Below are 22670 nucleotides of genomic sequence, written 5' to 3' on the forward strand. Positions count from 1 at the left end.
ACTCGGCCGGTTGGGAGCGGAGGATCGCTGGGCGGGCCTCTGGCAATGGTCCCCCAGCCGCGCGGAGTACTCCGCGAACTCGCCGATTCCCGGGTCCCGGAGAATCGCCGGACCGGAGCTGGGCCCGATTTCGGCGTGAAATTGGATTCTCCGCCCCCGCGCCAATTTCACCGTGGGGCTGCGGAGAATCCAGCCCACTGAATTTATACTCACTCATTATCAGCACCTAGTAGTGGATTTGCATTCTGTTCTGCTTTCAGAATACTTCGTATTGATGCTGTATCTCACCTGCAAATCCAGACTGTGAAATTGCAGGCAGTTTATGCAATGTTGTGGTGAGCAACACTCTGACTCCATCACATCAATAAGAAATGATAGACTTGCATCCTCACAGTGTCTGACCTAGAAATTTAACTGGAATTTAAAATTTATACATTACTCTCGTCGATTCATTTCTTTGTAAGATACATGAAGGTTAAATCTGAACTTGTTAAATACAGAATGTTTGTTTCTTCCCGGCAGAAAATATAAGAAACAACACACAACACAAATGGTCACTGTTTTCTATGGATTGCACTGAATATTTCACCATTTTAACAGTAGATTTTCATTAGTAGTGATTATTCGGTTCATATCACAAGTGTTAATAAAGGATGTGTGGTATTTTTAAAGGATAGGCTTGCAGACCATGAAGATTCAAACAAACAAGTGCTTTATTGTATTTACTCTACAGGCTGTTAGGATAGACTGCCCATTTGCCAGCGCAAACGGCCAATTATGTCATCAATACGTCACGTGATGGGACTCTGAAGGTGACCTTGTTACAATTAGGAAGAAACATGAATGCACAACTTTCCTCCCCCTTTACATTAGAGGTTCCTGCAGTGAAACACAATATGATGTTAAGAATCAAAATTTACAATATGAACAAATAATAAACACGACAGTGGATAGGTTAGACATTCCAGAGGATGTTGATTTCTGCGTGGTTATCGCCGAACCTCAGACGACATTATGTTTTTTTATTTAAATTTTTTTAGGGTACCCAATTTCTTTTTTCCAAAATAAGGAGCTGTTTTAGCGTGGCCAATTCACCTACACTGTACATGTCTGGGTTGTGGGGGTGAGACCCACGCAGACACAGGGAGAATTTGCAAACTTCGCACGGTCAATGACCCGGGTCCGGGATTGAACCCGGGTCCTCGGCACGATGAGGCAACAGTGCTAACCACTGTGTCGCCGTGCTGCCGAGGCGACATTATGTTGACTGCCACCTCTGATGTTTTTGGTTTAGTTTGTACATCGTCGATAGTTGCCTCAACTGGAGTCGATGTAGTGTTTGGAGTTTAACTCAGTGTTGAAGTGTCTTCGACTGGGGTACTGTCTTCCACGGTTCTTTCTGGTATTGTCAGGTTCTTGGCAATGTCTAGGTCTTCACTGGCACAGTTTTTGCGGACTCTCGGTTGACTGTCTTTGGCAAACTAGTTCTAGTTGCTAAATGTTGATCAGCATGTCTCCTCCACATTACATCACCCTAAGTTTGAATGGTGTAGGAGACTGGTCCTGTCTGTGCCAACACAATGGCAGGCATCCACTTCTCAGTGGTGGTATGGTTCCTTGCCAATATTTCCTGACTTCTGTAAAACATGGTGTTAGCCTTGTTCTCAAATCGCAAAACCTGACTATGCTGATTCCTCCCAACAATTTCTCTTGACTTAGGTGGCTTCAGCAAATCAAACCCTGTGTGTAACTTGACGTCTTACCATGAATAATGCCTGAGAACTTTGGGATGTCAAATGTGTTGTATTTCTGTATGTCATCAGGAATTGGCTCAATTGTTTAGACAATGATCCCTGCTCACGAGTAATCTTCAATTAATGCTTTGTTGTCTGAGTAAACCTTTCAGCCAGTCCATCTGCGGCAGGATAGCAAGAAGAGGGTCGGATGTGTTGGATTTAATTATCCTTCAAATAATTTGTGAATTCTTGCAAAATGAACTGTGGCCCATTGTCGACAACAAGGTGTTCAAGGTAACCAAATCTTGCAAAGATCTCACCTAGTCTTTCTATTGTTATCTTCAAGGATGTAGTCCTCATAACGGCAACTTCAGGCATTCTGAGTGCCCATCTACCACAATGAAAATCATTAGTCCTTCGAATGGTCCAGTATAATCTATATGTATCCGTTGCCATGGCCCTTTCGGCCATTCCCGTGGGTGTAATTGCACGAGTGTCGAACCTTTGCACAAGCCGAACACATGCCTGCCTTCTCTTCAATTTTGCCATCAAGCCCTGTCCACCTAAAATAGATTCAGGCTATCTCCTTCATCCTTCTTACCCCACAATGGCCTTCATGAAATTGGTTTAGGATATGTTCCTTTAGCAATGGCGGAATAATGACCCTCATTCCCCAGTTGAGACAAACAGCCTATACGGATAGTTAAAGTCTTTGGGTAACATATGACTTCAACTCTGGGTTTTCTCGCTTGATCTTGCCACAAAGTATCATGTCCATAAAGTCTGACATAGTGGATTATTTCTGTTATATTTCATTTTTCTTTTAAATTTAGAGTACCCAATTGATTTTTTTTACAATTAAGAGACAATTTAGTCTGGCCAATCCACCTATCCTGCACATCTTTGGGTTATGGGGGCGAAACCCACGCAAACACGGGGAGAATGTGCAAACTCCACCCGGACCCAGAACTGGGATCGGACCTGGGACCTCAGCGCCATGAGGCAGCAGTGCTAACCACTGTGCCACCGTGCTGCCCTTTCTGTTAAACTTCTTTTTAAAAAAAATATATTTATTCAAATTTTCAACGATTTTCAACAAAACACTCCAAACAGAAAAAGGAATAAAGCACAAAACAAGCAAAAATGATACATGAGATTTTCAACAAAATACAATAACCTCCATTTAACAAATAAACACGCCAGTAAGGAAAACACCCCACTCTAATCTAAACAAAAAAGAAAAACCAACCGCCACCCCCCTCCCCCCCTCCCTCCCCCCCTCTACCCCCCCTGGGTTGCTGCTGCTGTTGACATCCACCTAACGTTCCACGAGAAAGTCTAGGAACGGTTGCCACCGCCCGGAGAACCCCTGCACAGACCCTCGCAAGGCAAACTTTATCCTTTCCAGCTTGATGAACCCTGCCATATCGTTAATCCAAGCTTCCACGCTTGGGGGCTTCGCATCCCTCCACATTAGTAGGATCCTCCGCCGGACTACAAGGGACGCAAAGGCCAGAACACCGGCCTCTTTCGGCTCCTGCACTCCTGGCTCGTCCGATACCCCAAATAATGCTATCCCCCAGCTCGGCTTGACCCGGGTGTTCACCACTTTGGACAAAGTCCTCGCTAAGCCCCTCCAGAACCCCTCCAGCGCCGGGCACGTCCAAAACATATGGGCGTGATTTGCTGGGCTCCCCGAGCACCTCACACACCGTCCTCCACCCTAAAAAACCTACTCATCATCGCCCCCGTCATATGCGGCCTATGAACAACTTTGAACTGTATTAGGCTGAGCCTGGCGCAAGAGGAGGAGGAATTAACCCTACTCAGGGAATCAGCCCACAGATCCTCATCCAGCTCCTCCCCGAGCTCCTCCTCATCAGCGGGGAGCTGCCCCTACAGTACCGGTCCGATTAAAACCAGCTCTCTTCTTGGTCACCCCCGCACTCCAGTCCTGGTAGATACGGATCTCCGTATTCTCCCACCTGCTGCTCTGTTCTTTCTTCGCCCATCTCAGGACGCACTCCCTGTCCATAAAGCGGTGGTACCTCACCACTACAGCCCTTAGTATCTCGTTGGCTTTGGGCCTCCTTGCCAGGACTCGATGAGTCCCATCTAGCTCCAGGGGCCTCGGGAAAGCTCCCGCGCCCATCAGCATGTTGAGCATTGTAACTATATATGTCACAGTGTCAGACCCCTCCACTCCTTCAGGGAGACCCAGAATCCGAACATTCTTCCTCCTCGACCTGTTTTCCAGGTCCTCAAACTTCTCCTGCCACTTCTTGTGTAGCGCCTCGTGCGCCTCTACTTTCACCGACAGGCCCAAAATCTCGTCCTCGTTCTCTGAGGCCTTCTGCCGCACCTCTCGAATCGCCGCCCCTTGGGCCTTCTGGGTCTCCACTAGCTTTTCTATCGACGCCTTCATTGGCGCCAGCATTTCTGCTCTCAGCTCCGCAAAGGAGTTTTTGAGGAACTCCTGCTGCTCCCGCGACCACTGCGCCCACGCTGCTTGATCTCCACCTGCCGCCATCTTGCTTTTCCTCCCCCGCTCTCTTCGCTGCACCAAAACCACTTTTTTGATCGCTCCACTCCTGGTCCACTCCATACAGTGCTGGGGGAACCTTACTATCACCTTCCCACACTGGGAACCGTCGTACAGGTGCCGCTGGGGCTCCTCAAAAGGGCCCAAAAGTCCGTTCTTGGCGGGAGCTGCCGAACGTGCGACCTAGCTAAGCATGGCCGCAACCGGAAGTCTTCTGTTAAACTTCTTAACTTGCCCTGCAGTTACAAGAGGGTTATTGACTTCTTCAAAATAGAAACTATTTTTTTTAATATATAAATTTAGAGTACACAGATATATATTTTTTCCAATTGAGGGGCAATTTAGCACGGCTAATCCACCTAACCTGCATATCTTTGGGTTGTGGGGTGAAACCCATGCAGACACGGGGAGAATGTGCAAACTCCACATGGACAGTGGCCCAGGGCCGGGATTCGAACCCAGGTCCTCAGCGCCACAGTCCCAGTGCTATCCACTGCGTGCGCCACATGCCACCCAAGAAATAGAAACTATTACCACTTGAAATATTCGTTGATGACCCATTAGGTTAAAGTAATCTGGAGAATCAATCAGCATTCCCGTGGGGATTTAATTGATGATAATTTATTGTGTATGTAGGCGCTGACAACAGCAATGCCCAGCTCTGCATCCGGCTTGCTGTTGAGATGGATTATCGGTGTGTGGCACAAGTGGTCGATGATCCGTTAGTAAAGTAAATTTCTGCCCATATAAGTATTGGTAAAAACGTTTGATTCCAAAAATGATGCTAAGAGCTTCCTTCTGTATCTCAGCCTAGTCAATTTCTGCTTTGTGCAAGGATCTTGATGAAGACGCGATTGGCTTCTCTTCACCATTGTGCATTATTGCCATCCCATAAGTTGATATGTCGCAAGCCCATTGCAATGGTAACTTTGGATCAAAGTGTGTCAGGACTTCTGACTTTAGTAGTGCCTCTTTTGCTTGTACCAAGGCCTTCTCGCACTGATCCACTCATTTCCATTTTTTGTTTTGCCGCAATAAATTGGGTAAAGGCTTGAGAATAGTTGCTAGATTAGGGACAAACTTTCCATAATAGTTTAATAAGCCCAAATATTATAGAAGTTGATTTATGTTTTGAGGTCAGCTGCCTAAGTTATGGCATTTTTGTAGACGATTTGTGCAGTCCCTTTGCTTCTTTGACATGCCCCAGTTATTCAATAGAAGATTTGAATAATTCGCATTTATCCTTTGCGTACTGGTCCATAATCTTTTAGTCTCTGGAGTGTGGCTCTACATTTTGAAGATGCTCTTCCTTCCAGTGACTAAGATATTGTCGAAGGAGCACTTGACTCCTTCTAGTCCGCTTACAATTTGATCTATGGCTCGTTGGATCAACAGAGGGTCGGATGGGATGCCAAAAGGAAGTCTTTTGTATCTGAATGGGCTATTGTGTGTCACAATTGTCAAGTATTGTTGTGAATCTGGATCCATATTTATCTGGAGCTAAGCTTGACGAAAGTCAACTCTACCCAAATGCTGGCCTCCAGCCAACATAGCAAATTTATTTATCTAGTGTATGCAAAGTCCATGAGTCCCTAGGGCAGCACGGTGGCACAAGTGGATAGCACTGTGGCTTCACAGCGCCAGGGTCCCAGGTTCAATTCCCCGCTGGGTCACTGTCTGTGCGAAGTCTGCACGTTCTCCCCGTGTCTACGTGGGTTTCCTCCGGGTGCTCCGGTTTCCTCCCACAGTCCAAAGATGTGCAGGTTAGGTGGATTGGCCATGATAAATTGACCTTAGTGACCAAAAAAGGTTAGGAGGAGTTATTGGGTTATGGGGATAGGGTGGAAGTGAGGGCCTAAGTGGGTCGGTGCAGACTCGATGGGCCGAATGGCCTCCTTCTGCACTGTATGTTCTATGATTCAGCAGATGATTCAAGCCGTTTCTTCCGCTCCTGCTGTGTTGAGTGTGGAATGGCCTCCGCTGAGTCGGACATTCTTCTATGATGTGGTGTTTAGTTTTCTCTCTCCCACAGGCACACCAGGGTTGGCACTAATGTCCCAGGAACAGACTCAAAAACAGCTTCTTCCCCACTGTCACCAGACTCCTAAATGACCCTCTTATTGACTGACCTCATTAACACTACACCCTGTGTGCTTCAACCTATGCCAATGCTTATGTAGTTACATTGCATATCTTGTGTTGCCCTATTATGTATTCTCATGTATTTTCTTGAATTGTTTAATTCCCTTTTCTTCCATGTACTGAATGATCTATTGAGCTGCTTGCAGAAAAATACTTTTCACTGTACCTCGGTACACGTGACAATAAACAAATCCAATCCAATCCAATCCAATCTGTGGAGGTTGGCCAAGCAGGGGCCATGGCTGCACCTGAACCTGCTCAGGGTGGACCACTCTTCCCTCGGAAGGTTGAAACCAGGCAGCTGTTGGATTGGGTTTGAAATCTGGTCCTTGTTTGTCGTGTCTAATGATCCCCATTCATTTGTCCAGGTGGAATTTGCATTGAAGTCCCATGGGGAGCAATGGATCAGCGTTCATGTCGCGCACCCCCACCACTGCCAGTATCCAGACATGCCTGGGGAAACTAATGAACCTACCAGCAGACTAAATTCCAGCGTCGGCTTCATGAGAAGGATCCACACAAGGATTCCTGGTCTCAAAGCTGAAAGGAACAATGAAAACCCAGCAAATGAATCATCTATCAAAGTCAGAGGGTACCGCTCTGCACACAGGATCAACAGTGACTTTAAAATCGGCACAAATACATACCGAACCGCACTTCTTCATTACGGGTACTACTGGTGTGGCCCAATCACTTACATTAGCACGTTTGAGGACCCCTGTTTTTAAAAAATATTTTTATTCAGGTTTTTGATATTTTAAAATTTGAAACACACATTACAAAGCAAAACCAACAGAAACCCCCAACACCCCACCCCACCAAACAGCCCACTTTGCCCTTCCCTCCTCCTTAGCAGTTGATGGTAACCAGCTCCTTGAAATGTAGTCTAAACAAACCCCATCTCTTGTGGAACTTCTCACTCGCCCCCTGCCCTGGCCAAGGCAAATTTCACGTTTTCCAAATACTAAAACTGCAATAGATCCCCCAGCCACACCGAGGCACAGGGTGAAGAAACTGACGTCTACCCCTCCAGGGCCCGTCTGCAAGCAATCGACAAGGTGAAGGCTAAAACATCTGCCCCCATTCCCATCTGCAACTCTGGCAAGTCCAACGCCCCAAATATGGCCCCCAAGGGCTGGGCTCCAAATCCACGCGCAGGATCGGCGACATGGTGCTGAGGTACGATCTCCAAAATCTCTCCAATTTCGGGCAGGACCAGAACAGATGTACATGATTAGCCGGGCACCTCCCGTACTGCTCACAATTATCCTCCACTCCCTCAAATAACCGGCTCAACTTCAACTTAGTCGGGGTGCTCTATGTACCACATTGTATCAGCCCCAGCCTCGCACATGAAGTTGAGGCATTCACCCTCTCCATCATCTCGCACAACAGCCCCTTCTCCAGCGGCAACCCCAGCTCCTCCTCCCACTTAGCCTTAACCCCCGCCAGCTCCGCCTCCAAAATCCTCCCATAAATCGCCGAGATGGACAGCCCCCCCCCCCACCCCATCATCAACAGCACCCCTTCCAGCAAGGAGGAGGGCGGTGCCATCGGAAAAGTCGGGGAAACCTTTTTCGCAAAATCCCACACCTGTATATACCTAAATCCTTAATTTCCATCACCTCTCGCTCCTCCCAATCCCGAAACCTAGCATCCACCTCGCTGGCTCAAACCCATGGTTCCCTTGGATCAACCCCGCCCCCAACCTAAAGTGCTGCCGAAATTGCCTCCATATTTTCAGCATGGCCACCACCACCGGACTCCTCGAATACTTCCCTGGGGCAAACGGAAGTCGGCAATTCAACCCTTCGATCCTGCTCCGCCATTCAATCAGATCACGGCTGATCTGTTCGTGGTCTCAAATCCACCTCCCAACTGTTGCCCTTCAACCTGTTTTTTAAAATCAAAAATATATCTATTTCTTTCTTGAAAACATTTAATGAGTCAGATCCCACTGCTCTATGGAGCTGCGAATTCCACATATTCACCACCCTCTGCTGGAGGTAGTTCCTCCTCATCTCATTCCTAAATCTACTGCCTCTCAACCTATATTCGTGACTTCTCATTCTAGATTTCCTCACAAGGGGGAAGGAATATTCGGTCTGTGCTTACTTTATCAATCCCATTTAGTATTTTATACACCTAGATCAGTTCCCCCTCATCTTTCTAAACTCCAGCAAGCCCAAACTGTTTAATCTCTCCTCATATGCCAACCCGTTCATCCCCGGAATCTATCTGATGAACCTCCTCTGAATCGCCTCCAATGCCACCACATCCTTCTTCAAATAAGGAGACACAAACTGGACACAATACTCCAGATATGGTCTCACCAACACCCTATATAATTGCAATAACACTTCTCTACTTTTATACTCCAGACCTTTTGCAATAAATGATAATATTCCATTTGCCTTTTTAATTACATGCTGGCACGTGCTTTTCTTTCTGGTATTTTTATAGGATAGTCTTGCAGATCACAAAGGTACAAACAGCCAAGAGTTTTATTGGAAAGTTGTTTATCCTACAGGCTGTTAGCCTGAGCAAACGGCCAATGATGTCATCAATACATCATGTGATCAGATTCTTAAAGTGACTTGTTCCAATTAGGAACAAACATGAATACACAACAGGATTTTTCAAGAAATATATTTTAAAAAATTCACATTTACCTTCTACTCCCTCGCCCCCAAATGCACTGACACATTCTGGGGTACAGCCTATGCATGCTGTCAGCCCTCCAAAAGGATGCTACCCCTAAGGGATATTCTTCGTACGTGAGGGTTGACACTAGATAATGACCGAATATTTGTTTTTCCATTGTCCTGGTTAACACTTATCCCTCAACTAACATTACAAGACCAGAATATCGATCTTCTTTACTGTGCTCTACACGTGACTGCATCACAGTAAATAACCTCATCGGCTTCAATGGCACCATCCCAAGACCATGAAAAGCATTGTTTTATATATATGTATAATATATACCTTCACTGACAGAACTGTACATGTTGTAAAACCGCTATGACATGTTCTATCCGGTAACACATCCTGAGTTTGGGCAGCACGGTAGCATAGTGGTTAGCACTGTGGCTTCACAGCGCCAGGGTCCCAGGTTTGATTCCCTGCTGGGTCACTGTCTGTGCGGAATCTGCACGTTCTCCCCAAGTCTGCGTGGGTTTCCTCCGGGTGCTCCGGTTTCCTCCCACAGTCCAAAGATGTGCAGGCTAGGTGGATTGGCCATGCTAAATTGTCCTTAGTGTCCAAAAAGGTTAGGAAGGGTTATTGGGTTAGGGAAATAGGGTGGAAGTGAGAGCTTAAGTGGGTCGGTGCAGACTCGATGGGCCGAATGGCCTCCTTCTGCACTGTATGTTCTATGAGTTTGGCATTGTGCTCGTTATTACCCTTCAACTGTACTGCAGCCCACACCATCATCAGTCACTGGCTCTTTTCCCTAGTCTGCCCATAAGCATTGCCACTTCATCAGAGTTTAATGTCTGTTTCACAATGATGCTGTAAAAACTTGTTCAAGATTAATTGTTTGTTTTCTCCATGTTCTTCTTTGCAATTTCCCTTCCATGAGCATTAGCGGAAGTAGAAGACAGTGCTCGAGCAGTACAACAACAATTTGGCATTTTGTAGCCCCTTTAATACTGTGAAAGGTTTCAAGGTGCTTCGCAGTGGCATTATCAGGTAAAACATGAACCATAAAATCTTGAACCATTGAACCATCAAGACATTAGGATAGGCTGGTCAATGAGGCAGATTTAAAGGAAGGTCTTTGAAGGAGGAGAGTGAGGTAGAGAGACAGATAGGCCGAGGGAGGCATTTCTAGAGCCTGTGACTTTGGCAACTGAAGGCACAGCCCCAGTGGTGGAGAATTAGCAAGAGGCCAGAACTAACAAAGCACAGAAATCTCATGAAACTATAGGGTTGGAGGAGGTTACAGAGATGGCAAAGCCCACAGAGGGAGCATATGGACAGGAGGAGGTCATTTGACCCATCGAGCCTGCTCCACCATTCATTTCGATCATGGCTGAGCATCGACCACAATGCCACTTTCCCAGCACTTTCTCCACATCATTATTATCCACAAATCTAGCCAGTTCTGCCTTAAACATGTGCAATGATTGAGCTTTCACGGCCCTCTTGGGTCGTGAATTCATCATCCTCTGGGTTTCGAACATAAGGATAAGAATTTTAAAATCAAGGCATTGCTGGCCCAGAAAGCCAGGATTGAATGTAGGTCAGTGCGCGCAGTGATGCAAATTCCCCCAGTAGTTATTATCCATGTGGGTGGATGACAGCTCTTGACGCTCCAGCAAGACTGATAATCTTTATGTGTACAGTGAGGGCATAGCAGTTTCAGGGCTTTGCTTCTCGCGAGCTGAAAGTGTAACCTTGATTCATTTATCTCATAGTTATTAATTCAGAAACAGACGGTTCTACCCTGAAAACTCACAGCAAGTTAATAAAAGTGACATCTTTACATGTACTTGCTTACCAAAACTGCACCAATGCAGTGTGAAATGTAAGCCTACTTGTGACAATAAAGATTATTATTATTATATCGCAAATTACATAATAAAGGACTCATCCTATTGTCGTCCGCCTGTTCCACTTTGAATGTTGGACAGACTGTGCTGCTACCTATCCTGCCTGACCGTGTAGCAAAGATCTGGGATCTACCTAATAGCAACTTGCTGGCATACTGACATTAACCATCCTACAGCCAAGCAACCAGGCTACTTTGACACAGATAATATCTCATTTAAATTGTGCCACATGCTCAATATCACATTGTTAGTTTGTCTGCAGCTGGGTAACTCAATGTATCATTTTTTTTTATTTTTTTTTTTTTTTATAAATTTAGATTACCCAATTATTTTTTCCAATTAAGGGGCAATTTAGCGTGGCCAATCCACCTACTCTGCACATTTTTGGGTTGTGGGGGCGAAACCCACGCAGACACGGGGAGAACGTGCAAACTCCACACGGACAGTGACCCAGAGCCGGGATCGAACCTGGGACCTCAGCGCCGTGAGGCGGTTGTGCTAACCACTAGGCCACCGTGCTGCCCTGGTAACTCAATGTATCATGAGCTTTAAATTGATATTGCAGCTCCTGATCTTTTGTTGCAAAACTGATGCGTTTTATCATAAATTGATGGCTTTTATAAATATCACTACCATGATCTTTAAGTTCTCGAGGGTTGTCGTGCAACTTGAATTTCGGTCACACTGTGCCATGTCCTGAGGATGCCCGAATATTGACACGTTTTAACAGGCACATTCTACATTGCTTGCTTGTGTCCTGATACTTACAGCTCAAGGCTTCCATCCCTTGCCGTAAGGCCCAATAAGGTTTTAGCAATTTCATTGACTGAATTTCAGACTGGCACAATGTTATCCTAAAGCATAGAAGAATATGCAAATGTACCCTCCAGCATATTGAAATACCAATGAAGGAGTATGGCAGACTGTGATAGTTTTATCTTAAACTCTAATGATATATTTCAGTTGATAGATATAAAGCTGCGTTTGGACGGTTGGTCTTTGAACCTGTGGGCAGGCCGTTCACTATTAAAGGATATGTTACTGACTTTACTGTGTTCCTCTTTCATTCATATCTAATATAATTATGGTTACAGACTCTCTGATCTTCCCAAGAGGTGGTCTTGTGGTGGCGCAGAAGGTAGTGCTTTGGCTCTGAGCCAGAGCTCTGGGTTTGAGTCCCACTTCAGGACTTGATGGCCACGGAAGATGGGTTCATAATGTGGCCAAACAACCAGTAAATCATTTCAATATGCCTGTGGCAGGCAGTAAGAGTGAGAGAGTCTCCTGGTCATCCACACTTGATGGGTGCCCCTCACACTCTATAGTCTGTGGTGACAGACGAGTGACTTGTTCCAGGAAAATTATATGTGGAAACAGATGTAAGTATCTGCTTGATCTGCTTCATAGCACGGGAAGAGAATGGAAATCTACCTAAATTCCTCATATATTGCAATCAGGATTTCATCATATAGGGGCAGCACGGTGGCGCAGTGGGTTAGCCCTGTTGCCTCACGGCGCCGAGGTCCCAGGTTCGATCCCGGCTCTGGGTCACTGTCCGGATGGAGTTTGCACATTCTCCCCGTGTTTGTGGGGTTTCGCCCCCACAACCCAAAAGGTGCGCAGGCTAGGTGGATTGGCCACGCTAAATTGCCCCTTAATTGGAAAAAAAAAATGAATTGGGCATTCTAAATTTTGAAGAAACAAATAAAAAAGAATTTCATCATACAGATTTCTATTCTAGCTGATTTCTAACCATGAACTGTAGGCTACTGAATTATTTACCACCCACAGTCATTCCCTCCTCCATTAATCTCCAAGCATTTAAACCTAAGATCGATCACTACTTAGTCTCTTTTACACCTAAGTTTCAAAATTAAAATAACAGTAGAGCTTGAAGATTAAATATATATCTATTAATGTGTGTTTGCACCATTTGACAACTGTCCCATTAAAATGCTTCGTGTTAGAAGATTTATTATTGTTATTCTTGTACAATTTGTTCCACTTTTTAGCCGATAGCAAAATACTTATTGCTGCATATCCAAAAATCCTTCACCTATCAGGAGGGAATGGCCTTGACCAACAAGGAATCTGGATCGGCGCAGACTTGGTGGGCCAAAGGGCTTGTTCCTGTGCTGTAATGTTCTTTGTTCTTTGTAGACTATAGGAGGCATCACTTCCAATGGATTTCACTATCAGCTGTCAAGAATAGCTTTATAGCATAGACTTATAAAATTGTTGCGGTGCAGAAGGAGGCTGTTTAGCATATCGAGTCCATGCCAGCTCTCTGCAGAACAATCCATTTTCCCATTTCCTCCCTGTTGTCCTGTAAGTTTGTTTTCCTCAATTTCCTTCTGGAATCATTGCTCATCACGGCTTCCACCATCAACGGAGGCAGCGAGTTTGAGATCCTTCCCACTCCCTGTCGAAAAAGGTTTTCCCTCACATGGAACATACAGTGCTGAATGAAGCCACTCAGCCCATCAAGTCTGCACCGACCCACTTAAGCCCTCACTTCCACCCTATCCCCGTAACCCAATAACCCCTCCTGACCTTTTTGGTCACTAAGAGCAATTTATCATGGCCAATCCATCTAACTTGCACGTCTTTGAACTGTGGGAGGAAACCGGAGCACCCAGAGGAAACCCACGCATACACGGGGAGAATGTGCAGACTCTCCACAGCCAGTGACCCAGCAGGGAATTGAACCTGGGACCCTGGCATTGTGAAGCCATAGTGCTATCCACTTGTGCTACCGTGCTGCCCAAAATGCCCCTTAATTCACTTGTCCAAATCTTTAAGTCCCTATCCTCAGGTTCGTAAACTATCAGCCAATGGGAACAGATTCTCTTTGTCTACTTTATCTAATCCTGCCATAATCTTGTGCACCTTCTTTCAAATCTCCCTTCAAACTCCTTTCCTCCACGGACAACAACCTCAGCTTCTCCAACCTAACCTTGTAGCTAAACTCCCTTCACTTCTGAGGAAACCCAATCTGGTAAATCTCCTCTGCGCCCATCTCAGAACCTTCGAAAATGTGATGATCAGAACTGGATGCAATACTCATGGTGGCCTCACCAGAGCTTTATCTTGGTTTCTTATCTAAGGAAAGATTACTTGCCAAAGAGTGAGTGCAACGGAAGTTCATCTGACTAATCCCCGGGATTGTCTTGTGAGGAGCAATTGAGGAAACTGGGCCTCTGTTCTCAAGACTGTTGAGGAATGAGTGGTGTCATTAAAGTTTACAAAATTCTTTACAGGGCATGACAAGGTAGATGCAGGAAAGATGTTTCCTCTGGCTGGTGAGTCAAGAACCAGGGGACACTGTCTCAGAACACAGTTCAGGCCATTTAGGACTGAGATGAAGAGGAATTTAATCCTCAGAGGGTGGTGAATCTTTGGAATTCTCTGCCCCATGGGGCTGTGGAAGCTCCATCACTGAGCACGGTCAAGATAGAAATCAACAATTTCTCAATACCAAAGACATCAAGGGATATGGGGAAAGGATACGCAGGAAAGTGGCATTAAGGTAGATGATCATCCATGATCCAATTGAAGGCTCGAGCAGGCGCATTGGGCCAAATGGCCTACCCTCGTTCATATGTTCCTCCTAACCTCCCTGCTTTTGACAGCACCTCTAATTATGAACCCCGTATATGAATCGCGTATGCTTTGCTACTTGCTCTCTCGATATGTCCTGCCATCTTCAACTGATCAACATGAACCCCATTAATGAAAAAGATAAACAGATCAAGCCTTCATGTGCTGTGATATCCCATGATTCTACCCTGAAGAGGAACATTGGTCATCACATTGTTTGACCAAGAAGTGGCTGCACTGCCTTCTAAAGATGGCCTGGTTTCTTTCTCTACGATGGAGATGAAGCCATGATCATATTGAACCGTGGAGCGGGCTCAAAATGCTAAATTGCCTACTTCTGCTCCTAATTTTTATGTGCTAAGAAATAACTATTCTGTCTAATTCCAGCTTCCAGCTCTTGGTCTGTAGCCCTGTAGGTAACAGCCCCTGAAGCACAAATCTGGAGTCCTTGGTTAAGGGGATTTCTTGATTAATGAGGCAATCAGGGGTTATGGGTAGAAGGCGGGAGAATGAGGTTGAGGAGCATATCAGCCATGATCAAATAGTGCAGCAGACTCGATGGGCCAAATGGCCTAGTTCAGCTCCTATATCTTATAGTCTTATGGACATTTGATCAGATGACAGAGATTTCTAATATTCCAATCCACCAGCCATTTGAGGATTTTATTTGCTTCTTTGCAGGGTAGCAGAATGGGAGAAGTCACTACCCCTGGGCCTGAACTGAATTAACACTGAAGCCTGAGAGAATTTTGCAGCATACTCGTTCAGTCCCACTGATGCCCCAGGTCCTGAATCTGAGGGATACGAATGGAGAAAGAACCCTCAGAGAAGATGTAGCCGAAATCAAGAGAAAGAAATGTAGCTTTTGTTTATATGCAGAATAATAATAACCAGGATTAGAACTGGGGCCAGCTGCTGCCAGACTGCATGGAGCCTCCTGGTCTAAACAGAGGATTATGCATGATTTCAAACTTTCAAATGCAATATACAAATACACAGTTAGTCAGTCATTTAAGTGAAAGAGAAGTCAGCATTTTCAGAAAGACTGCAAACCAGGAGTTCAAAACCGGCCATCAATCATGCTTTTAAAATCATTATCTAGATTTTGACAGTGAAACTGTCAGCATTCAGTATAATTACAACTATGCAACTGGCAGCAATCACAGGCATCCGCACACGTGCAATGAAACTTGCTCCTCCACAAGATGGATTGTTAAATCCCCAGAGATGACAGACAACTTTCACTTTTAATCCAGAAGTCTTGAAGAGGTTACACCTTATTGGCTGAGGCGTGACTGGGTATTAACAGTGCACTACGTCCCTAATTACTGCTCAAGTACCTCTTTGATCCAGAAAAACATTTGACATTTGTGAAATGTCGAATGTCTCTCTCGTGATAAAAATAATCCATTGGCTTTAGACATAATTACTTTTAATGAGTGCTCATGATGTTTCAGCTTCTAACATAACTCCAAGTGTATGTCCTAATCTTTATTTTTGCTCTCTGTAAAATGGTGGTGTTTCTGGTGGATGTGTAGCCCATGACTGTTTGAAGAAAAGCAGAGGCTGAATCTGGCCAATGTTTCTTCGTCAACTTCCAACCTCCTCCCTTCATCTATTATACTCCACCGAATGTAATTTTTCTTATTGTTTATCTCATTGTTCTCAAAATTGCGGTCACTGCAGTTCAGAGAAATTTGCTGTATATTAAGTGCCTAGAGCTGTTTTTGACAGGTAAGATGAAGTGCAATATAAATATAAGCTCACTTCAATTTTTGTACTTTATACTACATTGACCAGGACAGCAGAATACAGATACCATTTGCAAAATACTTTTTTCCGTTATTCTCTTTTATTTCTCCTCACGGCTCCGCCCGCCCCCATTTCAATGGCATTCAATTCAGGAGAGGGTTGGTATCTCACTGTGAGTTTAATGGGTAATTCGTCAAATAAACTGGCAGAGGTTAGGTTTGATTACCTGTCCATGAATGACGATGGTCAAGTGCTCGAACTGGCATCAGATACTGTGGGTCGTGAAGTGATAATCAGCAACAGTTCCTTATGTTACGGGCCAGGGTTTAGAGAACCCCAAAGTGTATCATGGAGTTCACCTGACCCAGAACTTTTCATAGATTGTGGCATGGGGAGCACACGGCCCACTCTACCGGTGTGGTACAGCAGAAATGGAAAAGTATTTTTTGAAGCAAAACATTGTTTATTCTATGAACTCAAGTTAACCTTTTTAAAACATACAGTGAACATCTTAGCAACCATTAATTCAAATACAACCCCCAAAGAATACAACACTAGGTAATCCTTTAAGCTTTCCTTTTAACATCCATAAGACTTAAAACACCGTTTACCAGAAGCGCATCAGGTTAAAGTCACTACTGTTATCAGTTTTAAATCACCAAAGGATCGATTTACAGTCTTTAGATTACAGGGAGAATACACCTTCTGGCTGTGACTGCAGCTATCCAGCTCTGAAAACGAAACTAAAACACACCCTGCAGCAAACAGCCTACAACGAAAGTAAAAAGCTGACAGACAGCCCAGCTCCACCCACACTCTGACATCACTGCAGTAATATGAGCAGCCAAACGTTTCTTAAAGCGACATTCTCATGATACTTATCATTTGATCCTTGATTTAAATGTGTGGGTGGCAGCTAAGAAACAGCCTGGCTCTCATTAAAATGACATTCTTCCTGATTGTTGTCTTGGATTACACATCATAAATGATTACTTAAGCAGGTGACTTCGCGGAACTACATCTTAGCAGGTAATACCAGTGAAAACATGCCAAAATAACAGTTAAATAACTAAAACAACTTGGTATCAATAGCTGATGCAATTGGCTTGTAAGTGTCCTTCTTGGACAAGATAAAAATCAAGATGAAATTTTTAGTGTGCGTATTTTGACTTTTTAAAAATCAATGAACATTAGGCACTTGGGCATTGTACAGAAGATACTGGCATCCATGCAACTGGAACCTCGAAAGAATCAACACATTCAGAAGAAAGGAGGACAATCATAAAACAGTCCAACTATGAAATGTTATGGGTGCGAACTAATAAGCTGTAACTAACAGTGATGTTGATCCAATAGAAAGGAGCCGACATTAAAAAAAGGCTTGCATTTATACAGCATCATTCATAATCTCCGGAGGGCCCAAACTGCTTTTCAGCCAATTGAAGTACTTCCAAAGTTCCATTTTGGGAAAGGCAGCAGCTAATTTGTATGGAGCAAGGTCCCTCAAACAGAGATGTGACAATGACTAAATAATCTGTTATTTTGTTGTTGATTGAGGGATAAATATTGTCCACACTCCCTCAGTACTGCACTGCAGCACCAGCCTGGAATGAACCATTCTGGTTCAGAGGCACGAATTCTACGGGTTTTGCCACAAGTGACGCTGTTTAACAGCCCATATTGTCATAAAATGGAATGGAAAGGAATGAAAGCACGGAATTAAATGCCTTGCCATCAGTCTGATTTGGCTGTAAAATTTTTGAGTATGCAAGTTAAAGCCAATTAGCACAGTATGAGCAGCAAAAACATCATCCAGATGTCGTGGATCTGAAGGACGCTCATCAGCAAAAGCAAGCACTACTTCTTTTGTTCTGTTTACATAGATGCCCGTGAATATAAACATCTGCACAGAATGTGACACACTGACCAAAAAATCCTGGCAACACCTTCACAATCGGCCTGGTTCCGGCTGTGGCTGTTCAGCCTTCTTCCTGATATCGTCTGTAAACTATTGATCAAAGGTTCTGACGCTCGATTGCACAACAATTTTGTCCGTTGAGAAGTGGATAAGTGCCAAGTCTGGTCTCATGCAAAAGGGGCAGCAGGGCCACTCCCATTGATATCAGCTGTTTAATACCAGGAAAGGAAGAACAGGCAGGCTAAGGGTTGTTGGGAGTGCCCGCATTGGGCGAGTGCAGAGTTGGGAAGAATGCAGTCAAACCGGCTGACACACAACCTGCAAAACCTGTACACAAATAATGATCTCTTGGCTGAGGTCCCAGAGGGGCCCCAGCACCCATTCAATTGCATCCAGTGGGGGTCAGGTTTGGATTTGTGCCGGGTGCAAGTAGAAAGGTTTTCAAAAAAATGTCGACAGAGATGGACCAATGGTTTTTGTACAATTGCCATTTCTTTTACATTTCAGATGCATTCTTCCTGCACGTTTATAATTTGACCGTTGGCATCAGTGGGTGATTTGTGCAGGAACTGTCAGCTCTGTGCGCTTCAACATTGAGTTTCTATTGGTGGGTAGATCAGATACATGGCTAGCAAGAGGAAGTTGCTAATGTGACTTAGCCCACACGGTAAATTAAACAATTAAAGTTGTGTTGAAGGTTTGACAGGAAAGATTTTGAAACATTGAGAAACAATAACTGGTGCAACAAAATTAGAAAACATTTAAAATGAGAAAACAGCCCTGCCATCAGTTTTGAATTCTAGACTATTTCAAATGATTTTCGAAACGTTGACGTGTCTGAATATTTTAACATTTGAATTGCTTTTGCATTATCTATGATTCTCTGTAGTAAAAGCAGTGGTTGGAAACAAGTGTGTGCCTAATCTTACAGACTAGTGGAAGGTTTCTGTCAGCACTTTTTTTTAATAAACATTTTATTGAGGTTTTTTTTGGCATTGTAACAGTGTGGTAAATCACTCTTGCACCTATATTAGGTGATGTATGGTAGGACCGGTACTACAGGTACGACGGTAGTCCCTGCCTGCTGGCTCTGCCCAGTAGGCGGAGTATCAATATGTGTCGTCCGTGCAGTAGCCATTTCGCCAGCTGCTATGGGAGGCCACACATCTTAGAGCAATAAAGCCTCAGTTGTATTCAACTCTCGTCTTTCTGCAATTGATCGTGCATCAATTTATTGCTCTAAGATGTGTGGCCTCCCACAGCAGCTGGCGAAATCCTCTTCAGCTTTGGGCGTGGGCAGGGGAGGACGGATGGTCCTGGGGGTGTTTCTGCTGGGAGCGCAGGGGAGGGGAGGGTGGTGCGGGGCTGGAGGAGTGTGTGTGTGGGGAACCTGCTGGTGCCAGGTCCCTGAGGGAGACAGTATCCTTGCGGCCATTGGGGTATGCCACATAGGCATACTGGGGGTTCTCATGGAGCAACTGTACCCTCTCCACCAGCTCTCCATTCATAAAGCGGACTGTCCATACACAGCCTTCGAGGCAGACGGTCGCCTCTATCACTTCTTCAGGGTTCCCTTTGGCGTCACCAATGGCGTCTCAGTCTTCCAAAGGGAGATGGACCGAATGGTCGACCGTTACGGTTTGTGGGCCACCTTCCCGTACCTAGACAACGTCACCATCTGCAGCCATGATCAGCAGGACCACGAAGCCAACCTTGCCAAATTCCTCCACACCGCTACTCTCCTCAACCTCACCTACAAGGAGAAGTGCGCGTTTAGTACGAACCGCTTAGCCATCCTCGGCTACGTGGTCCAGAACGGAATTCTGGGGTTCGATCCCGACCGCATGCACCCCCTCATGGAGCTCCCCCTCCCCCACTGCCCCAAGGCCCTCAAACGCTGCCTGGGTTTTTTTCATACTATGCCCAGTGGGTCCCAAACTATGCGGACAAAGCCCACCCACTCATACAGTCCACCCATTTTCCCCTGACGGCCGAGTCTCAACAGACCTTATCGCTCCCGACTTGGCTCGCAGCTCCAGGACCCGTCCTTCTCCGTAGGCACGTCTGACTCCACAAGGCGGACCCATTGGTGGAGAGGGTGCAGTTGCTCCATGCGAACCCCCAGTATGCATACATGGCGTACCCCGAAGGCCGCCAGGGTACAGTCTCCCTCAGGGACCTGGCACCAGCAGGTTCCACACACACACACACCCCTCCGACCCGGCGCCACCCTCCCCTCCCCTGGCGCTCCCAGCAGAAACCCCCCCCAGGACCATCCGTCCTCCCCCTCCCCACGTTCGAGGATGCAGAGGATTGTGGCACGCTTCCGGAGTCACCAAAGACCAGACCAGCATCGGCATCACCGCCACCACTGCATCGCTCCCAGCGGCACATCAAGGCCCCGGACCGGTTAAATCTCTAACTGGTCCACTGGACTTCAAAAGACATTTTGTTTTCTCACAAAAATTGTGTATGTAAAATTCAGTTGTATATAATTCTCCACCACCCCCGCCGGACACAATTTTAAAAGGGGGTGAATGTGGTAAACGACTGTTGCACCTATATTAGGTGATGTACGGTAGGACCTGTACTACAGGTATGATGGTAGTCCCTGCCTGCTGGCTCCGCCCAGTAGGCGGAGTATAAATATGTGTGTTCTCCGTGCAGCAGCCATTTCTTCAACTGCTGTGGGAGGCCACACATCTTAGAGCAATAAAGCCTCAGTTGTATCCAACTCTCGTCTTTGTGCAATTGATCGTGCATCAATCAGCAGCAATATAAACAACGTACATGAAAATATAAACATAGTGCAAATACCACCTCCCTCCCCAACAGGCCCCACCATTAATTAACCCCCTAATCTACACTAACCTAACCCCCCCCCCCTTGCTGGTGATTAATTCTCCGCGAAGAAGTTGATGAATGGTTGCCACCTCCGGGCAAACCCTAACAGTGACCCTCTCAAGGCGAACTTAATTTTCTCCAGACAGAGAAAGCTAGCCATGCCCGATAGCCAGGTCTCTGACTTCGGGGGCTTTGAGTCCCTCCATGCCAGTAATATCCGCCTCTGGGCTACCAGGGAAGCAAAGGCCAGAACGTCTGCCTCTTTCTCCTCCTGGATTCCCAGATCCTACGACACCCCGAAAATTGCTACCTCTGGACTCAATGCCACCCTTGTTTTAAACCCCTGCCAAAATCCCCTCAGCTTTGGACATGCCCACTACATGTGGACATGGTTCGCTGGTCTTTCACCCCAAAGAATCTGCTCATCCAGGTCACTGTCATGTGGGCCTGGTGAACGACCTTGAATTGAATCAGGTTGAGTCTGGCACAAGTTGCGGTCACATTGACTCTACTCAACACTTCCGCCCAAAGGCCCTCCTCTATCTCTCCCCCCAGCTCCTCCTCCCACTTTCGCTTCAGCTCCTCTGTCTGCGTCTCCTCTGATCCCATTAGTTCCTTATAAATGTCAGAAACACTCCCCTCACCTATTCATCGTCTGGAAACTACCCTGTCCTGAATCCCCCTTAGCGGTAGGAGTGGGAAGGTTGGTACCTGTCTACGCAGAAAGTCCCGCATCTGCAGATATCGAAATTCGTTTCCCCCCCCCCTCCCCACCAATGCAAACTTCTCCTCCAGCGCCCTCATATTCGGAAAGCTCCCCTCTATAAACAAATCCCCCATCTTCTCAATTCCCGCTCTCCGCCATATTCGGAATCCCCCGTCCATCCTCCCCGGGGCAAACCGGTGATTATCGCAGATTGGGGATCAGACCTCAGGGCAATTGCCAGTGGCTCTATGGCCAGCGCAAACAGCAGCGGGGAGAGGGGGCATCCCTGTCTCATGGGGCAGCACGGTAGCATGGTGGTTAGCATAAATGCTTCACAGCTCCAGGGTCCCAGGTTCAATTCCCGGCTGGGTCACTGTCTGTGCGGAGTCTGCACGTCCTCCCCGTGTGTGCGTGGGTTTCCTCCGGGTGCTCCGGTTTCCTCCCACAGTCCAAAGATGTGCAGGTTAGGTGAATTGGCCATGATAAATTGCCCGTAGTGTCCTAAAAAAAAGTAAGGTTAAGGGGGGGGGGGGTTTGTTGGGTTACGGGTATAGGGTGGATATGTGAGTTTGAGTAGGGTGATCATTGCTCGGCACAACATCGTGGGCCGAAGGGCCTGTTCTGTGCTGTACTGTTCTATGTTCTATCCCCCGGTGCAGTCTAAAATAGTCTGAAGTCGTCTTATTCGTTCGTACACTTGCCACAGGAGCCTGGTACAGCAACCTGACCCAGTCAATAAAGTCCCTCCCAAATCTGAACCACCCCAGTACCTCCCATAAATAATCGCACTGAACCTGGTCAAAAGCGTTTTCTGCATCCATCGTGACCACTACCTCCACCTCCCTACTTTCTGGGGGCATCATGATCACGTTTA

The 22670-nt window shown here is 46.0% G+C and overlaps 1 long non-coding RNA gene across 1 annotated transcript; it reads left to right on the forward strand.

Annotated features, from left to right (window-relative positions):
* Positions 1 to 1640: 1640 nt before the first annotated feature.
* LOC119953641 lies at positions 1641 to 16758 on the forward strand. Its single transcript, XR_005458066.1, has 3 exons — positions 1641 to 2030; positions 10010 to 10113; positions 15258 to 16758. It is a non-coding gene; the product is annotated as an uncharacterized LOC119953641 (long non-coding RNA).
* The last annotated feature ends 5912 nt before the right edge of the window (positions 16759 to 22670 follow it).

Source organism: Scyliorhinus canicula, chromosome 18 (assembly GCF_902713615.1).
Source record: "Scyliorhinus canicula chromosome 18, sScyCan1.1, whole genome shotgun sequence".
In the NCBI taxonomy this organism is placed as follows: Eukaryota; Metazoa; Chordata; class Chondrichthyes; order Carcharhiniformes; family Scyliorhinidae; genus Scyliorhinus; species Scyliorhinus canicula.